This window comes from Peromyscus leucopus, chromosome 3 (genome assembly GCF_004664715.2).
Source record: "Peromyscus leucopus breed LL Stock chromosome 3, UCI_PerLeu_2.1, whole genome shotgun sequence".
NCBI lineage: Eukaryota > Metazoa > Chordata > Mammalia > Rodentia > Cricetidae > Peromyscus > Peromyscus leucopus.
Window position 1 is genome coordinate 155,461,470 of NC_051065.1, and position 23,231 is coordinate 155,484,700.

The 23,231-nt window shown below is 39.1% G+C and overlaps 1 protein-coding gene across 4 annotated transcripts in view; it reads right to left on the reverse strand.

The window, feature by feature from the left end:
• The window catches only part of Pparg (peroxisome proliferator activated receptor gamma), a 132,110-nt gene that overhangs the window by 85,887 nt on the left and 22,992 nt on the right, over window positions 1-23,231 (reverse strand). For all 4 annotated transcript variants that reach the window (XM_028863982.2, XM_028863984.2, XM_028863983.2 and 1 more), the window contains exon 2: window positions 22,873-22,945. The gene's annotated coding sequence lies outside the window, so the exon portion shown is untranslated. The remainder of the gene's footprint in view (window positions 1-22,872; window positions 22,946-23,231) is intronic.

Genomic DNA, 23,231 nt, shown 5'->3' on the forward strand with positions numbered 1-23,231 from the left:
GCAAAAACATAACTCTTGAATACCATGGTTACCAGAACTTAAGTTGTATGTGTTAACCTCAGTGAACCGTTTATGGTTTTATAAACAAGATGTCTGTTGAAATTGGCATGTAAAACATTCATTTTCTAAATCATATTTTTTCCGTTAATGTTCAAATGATGATCATAACCCAAATCTTTAATCTAGATTCTGAAGTCTGGTATTCATAGTACTGGGAGGAAAGAAAGCTGTTTTAGTTAATTTCAAGACTGAAGAGCCAAGTAGCTCATGCCTGTGGTCCCAGCACTTGGGATGCTGAGGCAGGAGGATTTCCCATAAGTTTGAGGCCAGCCTGGGCTACAAAATGAGATTTCCATTTCATAAAGAAACTAAAAGAAGAGGATGAGATGACAGAGGAGGATGAGGGGAAGGAGGAAGAGGAGGAGGAAAGAGGCAGAACAGTATAAGGCAGAAACGTGAGAAGCTGGACTCACCCTTCAGTTATGTCATTAATTGGTCTATGAACTGAGGCAAGTCACAACATCTCTAGTTTCAATTCCTCATTTTTCAAGCAGAGATTGGGAGAGGACAGAGAGTAAATGGCATCTTACACTTTCTTTGAGTTTTCTACTTATAGACGTTAAATGCTATCATTATTCTTATAATTTACACATGCATGAACCCATCCTACTCTCACTTGCTACTTTTTAATATGAAACTTACATTTTATTCACTAGAATTTATCTCTTCATGCTTGTGTACCTATGGTTTACAGAAGATGCCTAATAAATACTGAGTAGACGAATGAATAGATGTGTGTATTCCTGTTTTATGTCATCCTTTAGGACTTATTTCTGGCTTTATGACCTCATTTCTGCTATAATATTTAACTGCCATAAGTTTTCTTGGTCGACACCCCATAAATGAACATTCATTAGATCCTACTCCTTATTAAGCACTCACTGTGTGAAGTCGATGCCATACAACTTAGCCTTAATTTATTTCACACGTCTGCTTTACCTCTCTAGGAACATACTGTTAACTCCTTTGAAGACAGAGATGAAAGTGCATTTAACTTCAATGATAACTATTAATATAACATTAGGTATTTGAGACTAGATTGCTTATCGTGACTGTTAAATCCCACACAGATGATTATACTGTCTCTCAAGGCTTTAGGAAATTTCTCTACTCAAACTTAAATGTCTTTAAGAAGCTCTCCCCTCTCGTTTGCTTTCAGGAAAGGCTGAGGAAGACAGTTTTCATTCTTTGAAAAACTTCCCAAACAAACCTGAAGACTGCTATTTACAATGTTCTTCTTCCTTGACCCAACAAAACAACTGGTTGCTCCTAACAAGTTCTTTAGTTTGGATTCTGGTACTGGAAACTTCTAGTGTATAGACTTCTGGAGTCGTACATAGAAAGAGCAGTGAGAGTAAAGAGTTTAAGAGTGAAGGGATTTTCTGAGTTCCCTCTGCCTTTGGCAAGTCATTGGGTGCTTCTGGCTTTAATTTCTTCCTATAAAAAACAGGAAGCAATAACTGTCCTATTGTAGAGAAAACATTAAGATGAAACACGGTACTGTATGAAAAACTATAAATTTTAGAGTTTTGTAAAGCTAGCTAGGGGCAGTGTTGCACTCCTGTGATTCCAGGAGACTAAGGCAAGAGGATCACTTGAACCCAGGAATTTGAGGCTAGCCTGGGCAAAAAAAAAAAAAAAAGAAAGAAAAAAAAAAAAAGAAAAAACACAGGCAACATAATAAAACTAAACTAATAGAATACTCCTATGTAAACACAAGATACTATTTTCTCCTGTTGTGACCAGACACCAAAAAAAATTCCCTTTAAAACACTATGATTTTTAAAGCTTTATTGAGTAAATATGAAAATACACATGCAAGATGGGGATGTAGCTTAGTGTTGGAGCCCTTGCCTAGCATGCACAAGCCCTGGGTTCCACCACCATAAGCATAAATAAGTAAGCAGATAAGTAAATAAAATGCATATGCTGAGAGTTGGAAACAGCTGTGCCAGGAGGCTAACAGCTGTTATTTCCAGGTGATGGGATTCATAATGAGGAACTCTTTGCTCTGTGTGCTTCTGTAGACTTTGCACTAGCAGCTATTACCTTAAGATAGGGACTCTGTGCAACATTAGAAAAAGACGAGCTACCATTCTGGAGGGCTTTCTAAGAGAGAATATGTGCACAGTAACCTCACACAGCTGAGCTGAGTTTCTGTAGATTGCTAAGATAAATGGCAGTGATGTTTGCTTAAGCTTTTTCAACGACTGGATTTATCAAGAAGAGTGCAAGTCTTTCCATTTTTCTATGGAACTCTTATCTTTGATCTGTTTTTCCTCTCTGAAGCATTTCTATTAGACAGCAGCAGCACTATTCACCAGAAAGTATGAAGAGATGAAAGACAAACTTGGAAAACAGACAGGAAGCTTGCATAAAAGATACCACAAGCTCCCGACCTCACTGCTGCCATGCCTCTCTGCCTGCTCCCAACTCCCTAGAAAGATCGTGCTTCCTTGTGTGATGCTCAGAGTGTACATAGATCAGCCTTTCCATCTCAGCCTTCATTTATTACTGAGATTTTTTTCTTTTTGAAAAGAGATCTTGCCTTGAACTTGGCTCAAATGATCTTCCTGCCTTGAGATCCTGAGCAGCCAGGACTGAGAACAGGGATGACACCACCTATGGCTCTTATTTCACTGAGAATTCTGATCAATTTTTGTTTCTAGCACTGTCTCAGCTTAAATACCACTCTCCCTTGACTTCATTCTCATCATTCCACTTCTTAGCCTTGTTAAGTAATGTCCCTGAGACAAGGGGGTTCAGTTAAGATGATCAGATACTTCATCAGCTCCCAGTCAGAACAAGTATTGGGAATGAAACAGGGCACTCTTAGCAATGCATATAGGACTTTGGGCATGAACTGGAACTGTCACAGGCAAACCAGGTCATCATCACCTTAAGATTAAGCAAGGTGAGGTGATGAGGAGAGGATAGGTGTCCTGATGCCTTTGGTCCTTAGCAACTAGGTCAGCGCTGCCTTAGCTGTTGTTTGTTCCTCATAGCCTCCCCTTCTGACGTTTCACTCATTGATCTAGGACTTGTAGCAACACATTTTTTTTTAAGAGACCTGTAGTAGAATGTAGTGCTGTAAAATTTCTTCTTCTCTCTCTCTCTTTTAAACATTGAAGGTTCACACGGGCAGTTGTTTTGCAAAGGAAGGTGGGAATTGCACAGTTTTTGCCCTAGGCTCTCTTGCATTAAGGAGTGTTGTATCTGGCCACTTCTCAAGCCACCAGATGTGAAATAATTAATGCCCACTTGGATTACAAATCTCATTTTAATATCTTTCAACATAAATAACAATAACAATAGTCAATTTGTGCATTTCGAGGTTCCCAAAAGGGGAGACACATTAACCACACAGAGACCACACTTTTAAAAAATACCTGACAAAGTGCTTCTCTTAGTGAAAAAAGAATGAGTAAAATAGCCAATTTCAATGAAGATCATAGCATGACATTGGGTTTGATGACTGAAATTAACCAGCAAAACCCAGGATAATCCAGCTTAGTAAATTCTTAGCACTTGGGGAGTCTGAGTCATATATCTCAACTAGGGAAACGATTGTGTTTTGGGGTTATTTCTAACTCTCTGAGGACCTGTAAATACACATCTTTAAAGCACCTCATTCTCTGGAGGCTATACACATAAGGTGCTGGTGTTGGGGAAGGATGGGGTAGGGCGCGGTGTTCGCCTGTAACCCAGAACCTGGGAAGCAGAGGCAGAAGGACTGCACAAGATTGAGGCCAGCCTGCTGGCTAGCCAAAACAAAACAAAACACAAAGACACCCCCTCCCTCAAATAACAACGACAAAAATCTAATACAGTTCAGAGTAAATCGTAATAGCTAGTTCCTAATGAAACACTCTGTCAATCTGAAACTTCAAGTAAATAGATTAAACTACCTTGAAAGAAAACGAACCATTTCTCTTCCTGCTCTTTTTTGTTCTTGTTGTTTTTACAATGATGGACCTATGTGGCAACATGGAGCCATCATTTCTGACTAACTGAGTACAGTTCACATTATTTTGATCCAAGCTCATAAATAAGATTAAGACTTGGGAAGCTGGGGCATGGTGCATACTTGGAATCTCAGCACTCAGAAGGTTGGGGCAGGAAGATTGGGAGTTCAAAGCCACCATGGGCTACATAGTAAGACTGTCTAAAGAAAAAAGTTAGATTTGGTAATAAACAAAATGAGGAAGTAGAAATAAACAAAGCAATAACAGCATTCGATGTAAAGAGCCAACTGGTAGGTAAAGATTAAAGTAAGTAGATCATGTGAACAACTCAAGTAAGAACAGAGATGTGAAGGGTTACAGGAGATTCAGGACAAGAGGACTGACCATGAAGTTCAAAGTGATTAATCATGATGACATAATCTTTTAGTGATTATAGGACATGTTTTATATATAATACTTATTTAATCTTGAGAATTACAAATTATTCCCATTTTACCAAAAGTTGAAGCTCAAGAAAGCTGAGCAACTTGGCCCAGATCACTGAATCAGGAAGTGAAATGAGTACAAAAAAATATTTAACCGAAATCATCAAAGATGTATCAGATCAACTTAAAATAAGACGTACAGAAACAAAACAAAAGAACAAACATCCTGAGCACTGGGGTGAGGCGAGAGGACTGATGGAGCCCAGGAGTTTGAGCCTAGCTTGGGCAACACAAAGATGCCTTGTCTCAAAATAAATGAAATTAAAAACTGTTTGCTGTTTGTAAGACACTGTGGGAAATACACAAGAGTGTAAGTCTGCCCTTAAAGTATCGGAAATCTTGCAAGAGAAACAAGTGACAATAAAGTGAAACATTAGGCAATGGTTTATTATTTGAATAAGAATTGAGCCAACACCAGAGGAGATGTCAAAAGGTAGACTTGGTTCATTGCCAAACTAATGGGAAGATTAAAAAATTCACAGGGATTCAGAGGAACATGACAAGTGGATTGGTTCCTGGAAAAATCCCAGTGGAAGATATGGGATTTCCACGAGGGCTTGTACGGAAAGCAGGATCTAGACTCTAGGAGCATGGCTTCTGGAGGAAGGTGACTGTGTTGGTGCTATTCTTCTACTCCTATCTTTATCATTTGATACAGTCTACTGTTGTATAAATAAAGACTGACTAATGAGCTGGAAAATGACAGAGGGAATGAGCACATGTAGAAGAAAGATGGAATGTTTGAGAAAGGAGAAGAAGTAAAAGTGTGGTGAGGGTAGGAGAGACAGTGTAGGTAAACAAATTATTTTGCTTTAAAGTAAGTAGTCTAGTAAATGGTTTAGCCATGGTGTATGCATAAAGCAGTATGGGTCTCCAGATTTTTCAGAGAGGTACATGGATATAGCCACAAGAAATTCATCACAGTTTGTACTCCAACATTGCCTCTACAACTGTGGTCTAATTGTGTGTGTGCAAACAGTTTTTGCATTGTAGACCAGTAGTTCTCAACCTATGGGGTGCGATCCCTTTGGGGTCAAATGATCCTTTTACAAGGGTACTGGGTGACCCCCCAACCATTAAATTATTCCATTGCTACTTCATAACTATAATTTTGCTACTGTTATGAATTGTAATGTAAATTATGATATGCAGGATGGTCTTAGGTGACACTGTGAAAGAGTCATTTGACCCCAGAGGAGTCGAGACACACAGGATGAAAGCCACTGTTCTAGAGTGTTTCCTGAAGTAATTCTTTATGGTTTTTATACCGATAGTCAAATGTCATTAATCAAAATGAAACAATGATATTAAAAGTTCCAAACTCATCAATTTGGGGCTATCTAAATTTAATCTGTATTTTAGTTTGTCCTATAATATTTACCAAAATTAAAAAATGACTTACTATGAAGAAAGCTTTTTACACAAATGGAAATGAAAAGAGCCTTCTTGTTCATTGAGTTAGCTAGAAATTTAATTTTACTAAAACAGGGGCCTAGGGTGGAACACAGTGGATGAGTGGGTGAGTGTTAGCATGCTTGAGGCCCTGAGTTCAATTCCAGCACTTGTCTACAAACAAACAAACAAACAAAAATAACAGTAGTTTTACCAGGAACAATCTATTCACCTCAGCATGTAAAGTTTGAAAATATCAGAGATGTATGGTACTGATTTATGTTTCTGTATCAGTACGGTCTCTGCGACTCAGCCCCATAGACACCTCCATCCAAATATCTCATAGGTAACTCAGAGTTAATGGTCATCAACTAAATTTATATCAGTTCCCCTAATGCCATCCTATTTTATTGAACCCTGTCTTCTAAATGGTTGAACCTGTCTCCCAGCTGATGATCTGTAAAAGATCATACATGTCTGTGCTAACAGCTATATCCTTTTGACTCTACTTGTTAAATATTTGCATTTGACCCCTTCTCTGCCTCCTTACCCTTGTAATTCAGGCCAGTCACCTCACATCCTCCCTCTCTCTCTCTCTCTCTCTCTCTCTCTCTCTCTCTCTCTCTCTCTCTCTCTCACACACACACACACACACACACACACACACACCCCTTCTTATCAAGTGTCCCATCTGCACTCATCTCCTGCTGCAGTCAGAGGGATCTTCTAAGGATGCCAATTAGAGAACATCACTCCCCTCCCCAAAGCTTAGAGAACATCACTCCCTTCCCCAAAGCTTAACTTCGAGCTGACTTCTGTCTTAAACTCAAAGTTCCATTTTCTCTGAAGCCTCAAATGACTCCTTTCCTCTTAAGTCAGTAAGAGAGCAGCTTTTCCCACCTCAGAGTCTCCATACCTCACTTTGTCTTCTGCTGTTCTCACGACTCCCCAAGGTAACTCTCCATATCAATTGTCAGTGTAAAAAAAAAAAAATCACCTCTTCCAATGAAGACCATATAGTGCCTTCCTGTTCTAAACAACTCCCCATACTCCCTCTGCTCCCTTGTGGCACTCATCATTTCATGACAACTTGCTTGCCCTCTGCTTTCCCACTACACTGTAGACTCATTGCAGTGGTACAGGGCCAGAAACAAAGAACAGTGGCAAGTAGAGTTTGGTGTGGGCTTTGATGAGCCCCTGTTTTGTGCTGTACAAGTTACTTAATCAGCCCTATTTATTGTTTAGTTAGGTGTATTTGTGTGTATATGGCACATGTGGGCAATGCCCATGGAAGCCAGAAGAGGGTGTAGATTCCCTGGTGCTGTAGGTACAGGCAGCTGTGAGCCATCTCATGTGGGTGCTGGGAACCTAACTGGTGCCCTCTAGAAAAGCAGTGAGCACTTTTAACCACCGAGTCTTCTCCAGCACCAAAGACATCGGTTTTTCTTGTTTGTTTGTTTTTGTGGGTCTTCCCCCCCTCCCTCCCACCCGGCCCTGAGTTTCTCTGTGTAATAGCCCTGGTTGTCCTGGAATTCACTTCGTAGGCCTGGCTGGCTTTGAACTCATAGAGATCTGCCTGCGTTTACCTCCTGAGTGCTGGTATTAAAGGTGTGCTCTAACACCGCCCGGCTAAGACACGTTCTTAACTTGTGGAATTCAGTCTTTTTTTTTTTTTTTTTTTTTGGTTTTTTTTGAGACAGGGTTTCTCTGTGTAGCTTTGTGCCTTTCCTGGAACTCACTTGGTAGCCCAGGCTGGCCTCGAACTCACAGAGATCCGCCTGGCTCTGCCTCCCGAGTGCTGGGATTAAAGGCGTGCGCCACCACCGCCCGGCTGGAATTCAGTCTTTATAATGACTTGTTATGACATAAAGACACAATATTTTTACATTCACGTGTGGATCTACAGGAATCTGTGGGTCCCTATTTGAGACATCGATGACCTTTTTAAGATCTGAAGTTTCATCATTCTGAGAAGAGATAGGGATTTATCTTCCAGATTTCTTCCCAGTGAATCAGCCCCACACATGGGCTTGTGAAGCTAGGTCTTAGAAAGAACACAAGCTATTCCACAGCACTGAGGAATCCATCTGAAGAGCAATAGACTCTGAGGTAATGCTGTTAGGCAACAGCATAAAAAGCACTCAGTTTTTTCTTTGTGTGTGGCCAGTGGAGACTGATGAGAGCATCTACCTGTGTTCAGATGGGATGAGAGTTTTTACCATCTGGAGAAGGATGTGACAAAAATGAATTAAGTCCAAAAAGAGAACAAGGACAGCAAAGGGCAAACAAAGCAATTAAAAATTGGGCAAAGGACTTTAACAGTTCTTTTTCCCAAAGAAGATGTATAAACAACCAACGATACATGAGAAGAATCTCAAGAGTCATTAGTCATCAACAAAAAGCAAATCAAAACCATGGTGAGATAATACTTCACACCTGACAAGATGGCTGCTATACTGCTCCAACGGACAGAGAAACTTTGAACTCAAACAAATTGCTGGTTGGAATGTAGACTGCTGACATGGTATTGGAAATCAGCTTGGCAGTTCTTTAAGGCATAAAACACAAGCCAGGCATGCTTTAAAGCTCAACAGTTGAGAGACTGAGGCAGGAGAATAACAAGATCAAGGCAATCCTGTACAAATTAAGACTCTGTCTCAAAACAAAAACAACAAACCTATGGAATTATCCGATGCCACTGTTTAGATATGGCTTATTCCTCCCCAAAGGTTTATGTGTTGGAAGTCTGGTCTCCAGTGTGATGATAATGTGGCGATATTAAGTGGTGGTGGATTGTTAAGAGGTGGAAGCTGTCAGGCAATACTCTCAGAAGTGACTGTGGTACCTCTCTTGGGATCCTGACTAGTTCTCCCTACAGAGTTGTTACTGAAGAGCAAGATTTGCCCTGCCCAGGCTTCTCTGAAGTCTCCCCCATTTCTGGTACTGTGATAGCACACTCTCTAAGGTCCTCACCAGAGCCCAGTCAAGGCCAGAACTATTTCCTGCAGCCTTAATATTGAGAGCTAAGTAAGTCTCTTTTCTTTTCAGAGTATCCAGCCTTGTCTATTTTGTTAGATCAATGGAAAATAGATAAACTCACCATGCAATTCTGTGGTTCTACACCTAAATATATTATACCTCAAAGAACTGAAAGCAGAAAATCCAACACACAGTTGAACATCAATAGTCATTGCAGCATAATTTGCAAAGGGAAAGGTTAAAAAAGCATGTGTTCATGTAACAGATGAATGAATAAAATGTGATGCACACATAAAATGGAGTATTATTCAGTCACAAAAGGGAATAGCATTCTGATACATGCTGTTATGACACATGAGTGAATCTTAAAGACATTGTGTTAAGTGAAACAAACCATGAGTGAAACCACAAATACATTATGATTTCCATTGATATGGAACAATTGGGATAGGCAAATTTGAAAAGACAGAAAGCAGAAGAGAGGTAACCCCAAAGCTAGGGATGAGCAATGGGGCGGTGGTTACTGTTCAGAGGGTACAGAGCTTGAGTTTCCATGACAAAAAAGTTTTAGTAATAGATAAAAGGGTCAGTTGTACAATACTACAAATATCATTAATGCCCCTGAGTTTGGTTAAAATGGTAATTTTTTTGTTTAATATACTTTTCTACAATAAAAAGGAGAGATGAACAGCTTTCTGTTTACTGTTTAAACTCAAAGTGAATCCCGATCTAAGAGACTCATAAAGTACTTAGGAACCAGCAGCTCGTTGCTGTGGGGGAAGGATGCCCTTTTTAACAGTGCTACAAAATTATTCCCATCAGGCACCATCCTAACACTCGGTGGTCTTAGTTACTTGATTCTCCCCTCTCCCTGCCCCGCTCCTTTCATTCTACCTCTGAGGCTACTTGGGACTAAACCCAATGAAAAGGGGTGAAGGTGACTGACTACTCACAGCAAATACTCTGTTCTTCAGACTTCTTTTTGCTGGAGTTCTTACCACGTGCCTGGGGGCCATGTGCTAAAATTATCTAAATATAAACAAAATGCTGGTTTCCTGAGTAAGGTCTCATCTGCCAAGATTCCACTTAGATTGCTGATTTATAGGTGTTCAGACTCCCACACAGAGGTTCACCGTGGCTCTAGTCTTTGGGAGGCAAATGAACCACTGAATCCCCAGGCCAGGGAGGAAGAGACAGCCTGGGTTAAAACAGTGAGTTTCTGTTTCTTCTGCTAGTATGTTTTTTTTTTCACTCTACCCCTCAAACTGCAAGATCATTTCTTCCAAGGTTATTCCTATGTATATCACAGCAAACTGGCCACTCTTCTAAAATAATATGATAGTCCATACTGAAAAATAAGCTACTATCTAAAACTGAACATACCTTTACCAATTACCAAGTACTTTAGCAGGCTGGCCACATTTACCAGCCTTCTCAGCAGCTCCCAATAAGCCTTCAGTTTGTAGCTGCCTGGCTGTCCTGCTTGGAGTTTTAATTTCTACCCAAAAACCAAAGAGCCATTTATGAAAATCTGCATTTTTCTTTATATAAACAAATACTCTAAATTCCTACCTGGGGGAAAGGGAGTTTCAGAGATAAACTGCCAAGCTTGAAACTGCAAAATGAAAAAGAGACAAAGGTATCTTCAAATCACCAGATAGCTGGAACTGGCCTGCTAAGTGTGAAGTGTATGACTCTATTCATTCCTGATCAGAAAGATGGAAAGAATCATTGACCGCCAAAATAATAAAATAAGTGATAATTATTATCTGGAACATCAAAAGTATACAAAATGGGTTTGGACAAATATACTTGCAGTCAGTTTTCTCACTTCCAACACTAACCAGAGGGCTCTGCTGACTTGGTTGCAGCTGGAACTTTCTCACTGTACAGAATATTGTGGCTTCAGGCTGGCTTAGTGCTGGAGTGGTCTGGACAAGGTTATTTGGTGTCACTTGGGCTGCTCTAAGTTCAGATGCATTTCTCTAGCTCTCAGTTCATCTTGGCAAAACATTTCCAATACAAGTGCAATAAACTATATTGTCCGACTTTCAGGTTTTTACAAATCACCCCACCACATTTGGGGGTTGGGTAAGGTTGCAAGAACCCACAGGAAGTAAGAGGTATTGTAGTGATATCTGGCAATGTTAGCTAGCTGGAGGGCAATTGAAATCATGGGTTTAATGGGAAGACTTACTAAATTTGGGGTGACTTTGTGTGTGTGTGTGTGTGTGTTTCTTAAACCAGTATCATTAGTTTTGTTCACATACAGACTTCTATTTTCTTAGATAATCTTCTCATGACAATATAAACACAGCTCCTTATTATAGTAAAAACATTCTTGCCAAATTTTAAATTAATCAAAGATGAAAAGAATTAAGAAGCAAATTAACTTTTAAGTTACTACATCAGGCATTTTTGAAAATCTTATTTCCATTAAATTCAGTCAATTCCCGAGTTTGGTTCCCTTTTAACAAAAAGTTAACATAGCAGCTGACTTAGTTAGAATTTCTATTGCTGTGAAGAGACACCATGACCACAGCAACTCTTATAAAGGAAAAACATTTAATTGAGGTGGCTAACATTTTCAGAGGTTTAGTCCATTATCATCATGGTGTGACATGGTGGCATGCAGGCAGACATGGTGCTGGAGAAGTAGCTGCATGTCCTACATCTTGACTTGCAGACAACAGGAAGTGGTCTGTGACACTGGGCTTGGCTCAAGCATATATGAGACCTCAAAGCCCACCTCCACAGTGACACACTTCCTCCAGGAAAGCCACACCTACTCCAACAAGGCCACACCTCCTACTAGTGCCAACTCCCTTTGGGGGCCATTTTCTTTCAAACTACCACAGCAGCCAAATGAAAAACTCAATTAAAATCATGCAAAACCAGTTAGTCATGAAAAACAACTATTTAAACATGATAAACAAGTCCCTAAATTTTCATGAAAGGGACTTAGAGAGCAAGAGGAAAAAAATAACATAAAGTTTCTTTGCTGGCAGCATTTGTAATTTAACTTTCATTCATCTAATAAATATTTGCTGATTAGCTATTAAGTGTCATATACTATACTGTATGCTAAGTATAATGAAGACGATGTTGATTTTTGTTTCCAAAAAACATTTTACAGTTAGAAAAATACATAGACATTTACCAATTAACTGTTTTCTCCTTTGTTTTTAGTTTTCTTTGAGATAAGATTTGACTGTATAACTCAGGCTAGTCTGGAATTCCCTGAGTAGCTCAGGCCTTGAACTCTTAAGTGTTGAGATTATAGGTGTGTGTGTGCCATAGCTAGCTTCCGAGTTGATTCTTAGGGGCTCATATTCAACGATTTCTTCAATTGGTACTGAGATATGCGAACTGACATATCTACTTCAGACGTCTAAGATGAAGTTCAGCCAGGCATCTTCATTTCACTTCGGGCCTTTCATCAAGTCCAGAATCAGCTCATCTTTCTCAAACACAACTCCATTCCTGTTTCTTTTCATACCTCTACTTCTGTACATCAACCAAAAGTTATAGGGCATGATGTTGCACACCTTTAATCCCAGCACTCAGGAGGCAGAGGCAGGAGGATCTCTGCGAGTTCAAAGCCAGCCTGGTCTACATACTAAGTTCTAGGTTACCCAGAGCAACATAGTGAAAGACTTGTCTTTAAAAAAAAAAATCGTTTCAGCTTTTTCTGATCCTCTTTGATGTGTATTCAATCATCACATCGTGTCACTGATAGTGAGATCTCTTTCACAGGTCCCTTCCAAGCACAGCTGTGATCCTGTCACTCCCCTACCCCAAGTCTTGATGCTCCCCACTGAACCCTGGATCAAGTCCAAATGCTTCACTCTGGGTCTACTGATACCTTAGAACTCTTACCTTGTCATTAGAATTTGTGACTTCTTCCTTGCTGTGTATCCATGTCCTTCTTAGAGGGTTCAGGTTTAACAAGCCCAGGAGGCAGGTGCTGAGCATCTTGGCTCTGCATGTATGCTTTCTCCTATCGATTGTCACCACACTGCTCCCTGGTCACACATCAAGCTGCTCTATTGTTTAATTCTCTCCCCTTTTAGGGACTGTCTCTGAAATAAAACTGCCATTCTGTCTTGCACAGTACTGTCTTGTAAAAGAAGTCCAAGGGGCTTTAGAAATAATACACATAGGAACAACAACAACAAAAGTCTCACTAGTAACACCACCTTTGACCCTAGCCTTCAACGCCTTACTTCAGCTGCTACAGAAAGCTGAAAGGCCATAACTGGTCTGTGAATTAACTGTTCCTTATCCTTAATTACTAAGATTAAAAGTGCTGATAAAGTACCTGTGTGTGCTTTCTGTGGATTTATTTTCAATATTTGCAACAATGAAATGTCACAAAGAATTTAAAGTTGCAGACTGTTGGGCCAGGTGCTGGGGTACACACCTTTAATCTCAGTATTCAAGAGACAGAGGAAGTCAGATTTCTGCCTAGTCTACAGAGTGAGTTCCAGGCTAGTCAGGGCTACATAGTGAGACCCTTTCTAAAAAGAAAATAAAATAAGATAACTTCAGAATAAATATAGGATAGATCTTTCTCTCTTCTTTTAAAAAAGATTTATTTATTTATTTTATGTATATGAGTGCTCTACTTGCATGTACACCTGCATGACAGAAGAGGGCATCTGATCCCATTATAGATAGTTGTAAGCCACCATGTGGTTGCTGGGAATTGAACTCAGGACCTCTGGAAGAGCAGCAAGTGCCCTTAGCCACTGAGTTATCTCTCAGCCCCAATAAATATCTCTTATCCAACAGGGGTGCTTTGGATTTCAGATTTTTGAATATTTGCATTATATGCTGAGATATTTTGGATGACAGACTCCAGACTATGCATAAAGTTCATTTACATCACATCACATCCTCCTTAGATCCACAGTCAGAAAGAATTTTATACAGTATCTTTGGTGCACCTATCTTTTAACTGCAACCTGTCACATGAGGTGTGGAATTCATGTTAGTGCTCAGATTTTCAGATTAGAGATGATCAGTCATAGAATTAAAAAAAATAATACAGCTCTGCAGCATGCTTTGGATCTCAGGTTGGTAAATTTCAAAATAAATTCTAAGGGTTGGGAAGATAGTTCAGTTGTTAAAGTGTTTGCCGTGTTAACCATGAAGACCTAAGTTTGGATCCCCAGTGCCAACATAAAAAAGCAGAGTGTGTTGGTGCACACCTGTAACCCCCACACTGGAGAGGTAGACAGGAGGATCCCTGGGGCTCACTGGACAGACAGTCTATTCTATTCAGTGAGTCCCAGGCCAGTGAAAGATCCTGTCTCAAACACAAGGTGCCAATGATGAGAGGGCTCAGTGGGTAAGGCACTTGCCCTACAAGCCTATTGACCTGTCTAAGCTCCAGGACCACATAAAGGTAAGAGAACTAACTGTACAAAACTGTCCTCCAGTGTTTATGCACCTCCTCATCATGCATATATTCACAATACTAATAAATACAAACAACAACAACAAGAATCGAGGCCAATGGTTCCTGAACAAGGACACCCGAGGCTGACCTCTGACTTTGACATTCACCCTCTAACACACATAATTCTGCTAATAATACTGTGCTTATTTTCAGATTTAAAGAGGTTTGAATAATTTAATTTCAATTGCATTATAATTATAACTTGGATATTTATTAGGAATTGTGTTAAGCACTAGCTAGTCTGTGTTCTTAAGATGTGTACTACAGTACAGCCAGACACATACCATCACACCAAAGCTAGATGAGGCAACTCAGTAGACAGAAAAGGGTTTCAAAAGTAGGCAAAGAGTCAGTGACTGCCTCCACTCCCACTCTCTTAGTGTAGCATATTATGCCATGTTTGGTTGACGTCTCTGGAAGGTCTGCTCTTTTCTGAGGGGAGACAGAGCGGCATGGATCTTGGGAAGAGGGAAAGTGGGGGGGGGATAGGGGAAAGGGAGGGAGGGGAAACATCAGTTGGGATGTAATATATGAGAGAAGAATAAAAAAGAGTGCACTACAGAAAAATTACCTTTTACACCAACAATAACAGGATATAATTGGTCCAGTCAAGAACTCAATGCTATTGAAAGTCTGGTGTCAGAACCATTGAAGGTCACCACACTACAGCACAGGGTAGTGTGTGACCACAAAGCTTATAACACTCCCTTCAGTGGGCTGGAATACCACCTTGGAGTTTTAGAGAGGTGCAGAAGGCAGTGAAGATGAAATGAGATGATGAACAATTCATTTGGGGATACATCTGCAACCAATAGTGAAAAGTAAGGAAGGTTCTTCCACACAGTGGCATTTGGCACCTCAGAACAGAAGTGTATGAAAATATGTATTCTGACATGTTTATTCACTGCTGCTATCGCTTTTGTTCCAAAGTCTAGAAGATAAAACAGTGACTTTACAAAATAAGAATATGCCTTGGCAAGATGATTGTAAACCTACCACACACCAAGTTAGTTTAGCACATGTTCACTGCCACTCTCCCAGGCCAGTTGCTCTTCAGCAAGATATGAGTTGGCAGGGACTGAGTGCTCTGTCAGGCTCAGGGACTCAGCTTTGTAAAAGAATGGCTGCCTACTGTTAGCACAAGACAGGTTACTCTGGAAATGTACTACAGTAGGGTACCAAGACAGGCCTCCTACATCTTCATGCTTTTCATGTTGGTTTGTAACAATAATTAACATGAAGAATGAACTTAATATTTTTCCTGGGTGAAGATTATTAATGAGATACTGAAGAGTTGCAGGAATTCTTTGAACTCATGTCACATAGATAAACAGTTAAGCAAATAAGTTGCTGATTTGGGGTTAGTTTTATTTTGGTTTTTGTGCTTAGGGACTGGACCTCATGTATGCTAAGCATGGATGCTATCATTGAACAACACATAAACCCCAAGTCCCTAAGTAAATTGTGTGTGTTTCTTATTGTATGGTACTTTACTATGAGGTCTAACGTTGAAAAACAAATGCAGATATACGTAAATACTTGTAACAAACAGCTAGTTCTTGTTACAGACTGAGTCCCAGGAGGTAAGGCGCCCAGATCTATCCCTATTCATCTTTAATTACTGGAAGCTCACTATCATCATGAAACAAATAGATAACAGTACGTCAAAAGACAAAGGCCACAAAACCAAAAAGAGACAAAAGGCACACACAGTGCTTTTCTTTAATTTGTAATAATTGAGAAGATAATCAGGAATAATAATGCACATTCCTCCAAATAAAAAAGAAGGAAATTTCTAAGACATTTTTCTAATAACATCTTCAGAAAATAAAATTAGCGTGTTCTAGGAAACAGTCCTTGTTGTAAACACAATCTATATGTACTTGGTATAATGTGTTGGCTTCCATGAAAATTCCACCCTTTTCAGGAATGACTTGGACTTGGTAGTAAGAAGGGTTAGACTGGGGGTGTGTAGGAGATTATGGACATGAGCAGTATAGAGTGAATTAACTCACTTCTCTCTGTTTTTATTTCTTTGGGGGGAAAATGTGAAAATCATGATTATGGTAATATTCAATCCTATAACAGTTTCTAAGCTCTTTTTCAATCTGTCCTTACTTGATTCTTGAAATAAATACCCTCCTTCTTAACAGATAAAGAAACTGAGGTCTGAAGTCTTTAGAACTAACCAGTTTCCTGAAGAGACCACAGGCATTATATAGTAGATTCTAGAAGTCAGTGAATAAAAAGTTGAGTATGAGGCCTATCTACAGTAGCAGGAAAGGCTGTTCTCATTGCATGTGATTATACTACTTCCCAATAACAATCCTTATAGTTCCAGTGAAAGTAACAAAGGCAGATTTTATGGTTTATTAGTCATGCTAAACTTCTCTGGATATTTATTGTAAAAAGCTAACAAAACTAGACCTTGTCAATTGCATTTAAACTTCAGTGGTCACTTCTGAATACAGAAGTGCTTGGGTTTTACAACACTCTCTGGAAGAAATTCAATAACACATTGTTAATACTCAATTCCTACAAAATGATTTCAAAGCTCCATGGGAATTTTAGATTTGCACAAGTTATTAGGATGTGACCTTTCCCTTAGATTTCTTATTTTAGGATCAAGTTAACATGGTATTTCCCCAGTGGGAGCTGCTGTACTTCCTTCGCAGATAAGCAAAAGCAATCACAAATTATAGTGAGTAAACTCAGGGAAATACATATTTCTGTGATGCAGATGAAAATGAAATCTTAAAAGGAGACCACACTACATGTTCTTGGATTTGAAAGGAAAAGCCATGTGGCTTGCTAACAAAAGAAAACAAAACCCATGCCATTATGGTATTTCCCTGAAATTTATTCCTGATTGTTTTGTGTCCCGGCTAAGTCTTGTGACTTTTAAAGATTATTAAAGATGTTTACGTCACTTAATTTCCTATGCTCTGCCTACTGGGAGTATAAAAGGTTAAAAACATCAAATAATTTAAATGATTTGAGATCACAGAATTCTAGAGAATTAAGGAGTTCATAAGCTTAAAGGAAAAAAAAAACTAAAACAAAATGAAAGAGATTACAGCTGCTTTCCCTTTGCCCCACTAACACTAGCTTTTACAACTGTGTGTGATTTATATGCATTATTTGCAACATACAAATGATTGGCAGGAACCAAAGGAGAGGTACTCACAGGCATGCACATACATACACACAGAGGATAATAAAGAGACTCAACTTCTGAAAGGGTTAACAATAAAAAGGAATTTCATCCATAATCTAATATTTTTCCTATTCATTTTAACTGTAAATGTTTCTTAAATTTTCCTCTTATGCTTTCTTTACCCTAAAATTATTCTTCCAAATATTTAAATTGCAAATTTAAAATAATTGATTTTTTTAAGATACTGAGACCATTATCCCCTTAAATAGTTAATAACATTTTTTAAAGATTTATTTATTTTTATGTGTATGAGTGCATGTATGTATGTGCACTGTAAGTATGCCTGGTGCCCAAAGAGACCAGAAAGGGCATTGGGTCCCCTGGAACTAGAGTTACAGACTACGTTAGGCACCATGAGGGTGCTTGGAATTGAACTCTTAATCACTGAGCCATCTCTCCAGCCTCCTATAATAATTTTTCAATTGAGGAAAAAATATTTTTGAGACATGATCCCCTTATATAGCTCAAGCTGGCCTTCAATTTGAGATCTCACTGTCTCAGCCTCCTGAGTGCTGGGATGACAGGCCTGCTTTACGCTTCGATAAATCTATATACTTTCAAAGTTGGGTTGTGTTCTACTTTGTCAGATCTACATTTTCAGAAGTTGTTATTCCTTCCTCTTAGTCAGCAGTACATAGTCATCACCACGTGTAGTAGTGTTACATTTTAATGAAATTTGCATAGCCCCAGGAAATATTCTGCAGGAAATAATCCTTGCTATAAAGTCAATTGTTGGTTTTAGTGGTTGGTTGAGTTTGTTTGTTTGACTGCTAAGGATGGGGATCCAGCGATTGTGTGTACTAGGAGGCACACTACCACTTCAGCAATATCCCAACCCTGCTTTTTTTTTTTTTGAAAAACAACAACAACAAAATCACTTGTGTTATTTTATTCCTCTGTACTCCTCACATCCATCCACTATTACATGATCACAAATAACACAGGTAATTGCTAATTCATTTAAACGAGCTGATTATGGTGAGGCATAGGCCTTTAATCCTAGCATTTGGGTGGTGGAGAACAAAGAAAAAAGAAGTTATTTGAACTTGTTCATTTGTTACTAGTGTACCCCAATGAAACAAAAACAATATAATTACCCAAGCACTTCTACTAACAATTCCTCTTAACTGAAGAAGACAACCTTGAAAATTAAATGAAATATGTGCCAATAAATATTTATGATATATAATAGCGTTTTCATCCAAAAATCAAATCAAAACAAACAAACAAAAACAACAAACAAACAGCACCTAAAACCTGGCTTAGTAAGTTAGGTAATGTCACTACAGTCACTACGATAGAAAATCTTGTCACCATAAGAACACATCTGAAAGTCAGGGAGAAACTAGAGGAAATGTAAATGTCCTAGCAGCAGAGCAGGATGAGCTCCATAGTAAAGTGTGTACTTAAGAGTCTGGAAAGCCCTGGGTCTAATCCCCAGCACTATCAAATTAAGAAAAGGAAGAAAAAAAAAAGCAAAACAAACCCATTAGCTAAAATTCAAAGTAATTTATGCTAGCTTTACATGTTGCTGTGAACATACCAATTGCCCACTGTTAAGGTTTTAATGCCATATATAATCTGTATTTCAATCCAAAGCTCTGAATTCAGGCACATCAAGTCAGCTAGGCAGAGCTGTGTGCAGAGAGCATGCCCAAATACTGCATGTGTCACACACAGGAACGGAAAAAGATTGTTGTGTCCTATTAGCGATTTATAGAGTTGTGATTCACTCTACCCAGTACAACTATAGTTGAATTCCTCTGTCATAAAATCACTAGGCCCAAACAAGTTCAAATATCTTTTATTTACACTCTTTTCTCCTTACCATCCGTTAACGTATTTCTTATGGGGGCTTTTCTTCTTTGTATAGATTCATCTGCCTTAGTTGTAAATTAACCTACAAGCAACTCATTGAGTTTTTCTTTGAACTTCACAATTTATGACACAGGGGCCATTTAAACTGCCAGTTGGCAAATTATGTACAGAAAACCACCCCTAGGTTTAAAAACAAAACCTTCCCAAGGGTAAAGGCGCCACGGGTGTGTGGGGGGAAGGAATGTAACTACTGAAAAATTCTGTATTTTCTTTTTTTTTTTAATTACAGTAAAATATACATAAATTTATCATTTTCCCTATTTTTATGTATTTTAAGTGTTTTGAAATGTCAGTTCAGTGGTGTTAAGTACATTCACAGTGGTGAGTAGGTAGCTCCAGAACTTCTTCAGTTTGTAAAATGGAAACTGCTCCCATTCCATGTTCAAGCCTCACTTCTGGCCCCCAGCCTCAGTAGTCCACAGCTGTCCTCACTCCACTGTCTATGAATCTAACTGCGTTAGGTACATCTGCTAGTCTTCTTTTCACCTAAAAACTGTTAACTGATGCAGTTTACTAAGTTGGTTAAACATGCAAGTGAGATTAAAAAAAAAATTTCAGGGTCAAATTCCAAATACTTAGCATTTAATTTTCATGCCAAATAACTGAATTTAGATCACTCCTTCAGATGCCAAAGTGCATATTTGCCTCATTTTGAAGGGTTTGGTCTCTCTGTTTTAAATCACTTAGGCTTTTCTAAGATTAAATCAATGTTCAAAGCAAACTTAATGCTGTTATTGATTTCCTCTGAGTATCTAAGCTCTCTTAGTGTTACTTGGACTCACTGCACTCCCTGACATTCTTACCAATAACGAGTAGTCTTCTGTCATCTCACTGCTCCTAAGATTCTAGGTAATAAAGAGTGGGGATCAAGAGCTTATGGATGAAATTTAAAAAACAAAAACAAAACTTGTGAGGTTCTTGTTTGAACATTCACATCCTATCCTGTCCTCAGCTAGATTAAACAATTTGCTAAAAGTTAGTTCCCAGGGAAGTACGGATTTGTGGAGCTGGGAATCTGTTATCCCCTGTCCCCAGTCATGCATGGGTGCTGGGTAACACACATACACGCTGGGCAGATGTTCTAGCCCTCAGCTGTCCTGGGCATTCCTGTGGGGTTTTCAGCATGGTTCTCTAAGAAGATGCAAGTAACTGGCTGCTGTCTGAAGTAGACTGACCAGAGACAGGTTTGTAGAGAAAGGGGTGAGGACAGCAGAAGAAGAGAGTAAAGGGTTAGGGAGAAAGCTTAGTGGGAGAAAGCTGCTTAGCTTGCATTTAGCTGGGTTTAGCCTCTAACATAAAAAAACAAAAACAAACAAACAGACAAAAGAAGCCACTCTAGAGAAAGGGGAATTACCTGCTTCATACCTCTGGCTTGTTTATGAATTACAAACAGAAACTCTACTTGTATAAATTAGAGAAAACCAAGGAGAACGATTATTTGGTGATTTCTGTGTGACTTTTCAAACCTTCATATTTAATGGTTAGGGATGTTACAGTGGTAGAATGCTCATCTAGAATGTGCAAGACCCTGGATTTGATCCCCAGAACTGCAATTAAATTAAATAAATAATAAATAAAATCACCACCAAATATTTCATAACTGAGAAATGATTTAACTTCAGGCTTATAGAACAAATAAAACGGTGACAGATCTCAATCTTGTGGATCTTTCCCCACGGTTCACATATTCAAACCCTAGCACAATTATAAAAAATGAACTGATGTAGTAATATCCACCCTTATTTGGATTTCTCCAGCTTTCTCACTAGTATCAGTCCCTCTTCAGCTCCAGGATCCACCACATCCTTTTGCCATGTCTCCTGACCTTCTTTTAGGTTTCCATCTTGGCCTGTCTTTTATGCCTCTGATGCTGTTGAAGCATGTTGCTCCGTAATTCTTAAGCTGTCTCTATTCAGGGTGTGTCTCATGCTTTCTCATGATTCAGCTGAGGTCATGGACTTTTGGGAAGAATACCAAACATGTCCTGTGTCCCTCTCAGGATACCTCACAGGGCAGACAGCTTACTGTCTTAGCTACTGTTGATACTGACCTCGGCTGCTTGGCTTTGGCTGGTGTCTGCCAGGACTCTGCACTGTAAGTCTCTTCATTCCCGTTTGTAATTAACACACATGGGGGAAATACTTGGAAGCTGTGCAAATATCCTGTTTCACCTTAAGTTCTTACCCACCCTCAAAAGTCAGTGCTCATTGGTGGATCCAGCCTGCAGCAAAGATTGCTATGGTTCTCTGACAACAACTTTCTATTGCCATCACTTATTACTGAGTTCTGTAAAGAAGAGCTGTCATTCTCTCCACCTCCATTTATTCATTTACTCTGTAATTATTTACACCAGTCAGAACTCTTGTATATATTTCATTTGGGGAGCTATAATGCAGTTCCACAGTTGGTTGGTTTTATTGCTCAAATTGTCTCAGTTTTGGCTGCTAGGCTCTCTCCTCCCACCCTGACTCTTCTGGAGCACACCCTGGCTTCTGGCACCACATAGGCCTCCAGGCTTATGCTGGACTGTTTTTGCCTCAGCTTTTGAATCAACTTCTTCTACAAAGAACTCCAGTTTCTTTAGGGAGAAAAGGGCATTTGGACTCCACAGTTTGGTTTGCTACTGACGAGGCTCTTATCTAGGTCCTCTCAGGGGACAGAGCTAAGGAACATGCGCACATGCACTGATGCACATACACACACAGTCTGCATTAATTTGTGAATGTATTTATCTGACAGTTCTTTTTTCAATGCATCTGCAGGTTTCAGAAAAATGGGCCATCCTGTGACTTCCCTTGTTGACTATAACCAATAGTCCTAAAACTACATAAAGTTTCAGGGTAACTTAGGTCTCCAGGCAAAAATGCACACTAGGGGAGTAAGAACTGCCTTAGCACACTAGAATCAGGTCTTGAAGGAATGATGGATTTCCCAGAACTTTGTTCACAGACTCTGAAGTCATACCCCATGCTAGTCAGTCCCAAGGAGGAAGTACCTTCATGTAAGTACAAGCTGAAGTTAGCAATTCTCCTCAAAATGAATAATACACACACACACACACACACACACACACACACACACACACACACACACACACATGAGCCTACTTCTGTCTGATCAGAGGTTAGGTCTGATGGCCTATGAGGACCAGATAAGATATATTTATCTAACTTTAATCATGTATAAGAATCTAAAATAATGCACTTGGAGTCATTACATGGGTATAAAAATAAGAGATTAGAGGACTATTTTTAAATATTTGTGTTATACCCAACTTCTAGGGCATTTTCCTATCTTTGTTTTGTCTTAGACAAGTATGCTATTATGAACCACAACTAATAGGCAAGTTATGTAGGAGAAAGTATTGAGGCAGTAAAAAAAATAAATGTTTTTAAAATACAAATGTAATATAATAAATTCTGATGTACATACCAGTAAAGGACTGTCCTTGTTTTAAAAATGTCCTTCTTGGATATCAGTGGTTCACAGTTAGCTTCTTTCAAATCTGAATAATTAAAAAGAAATAATATTTTCAAATTTCATTGGTACTCAAAATCCTCAGACAACCCAGGCTGCCAAAATGCAAATATACACATTAATTTTCATCCCAGTATTTGTTTTTCCTGCACATTTAAAGCTTTATATTCTCTAGAAATAACCAACATACCATCAAATGATTCATTGTGCATCACGTAGGATGAAAAAAACCTCAGAATAGTTGCATAATAGAGACAGACAGGCATTTGATCTGCTCCTCTTGCTTTACCAGTCAGATCACTGACACGATGTAA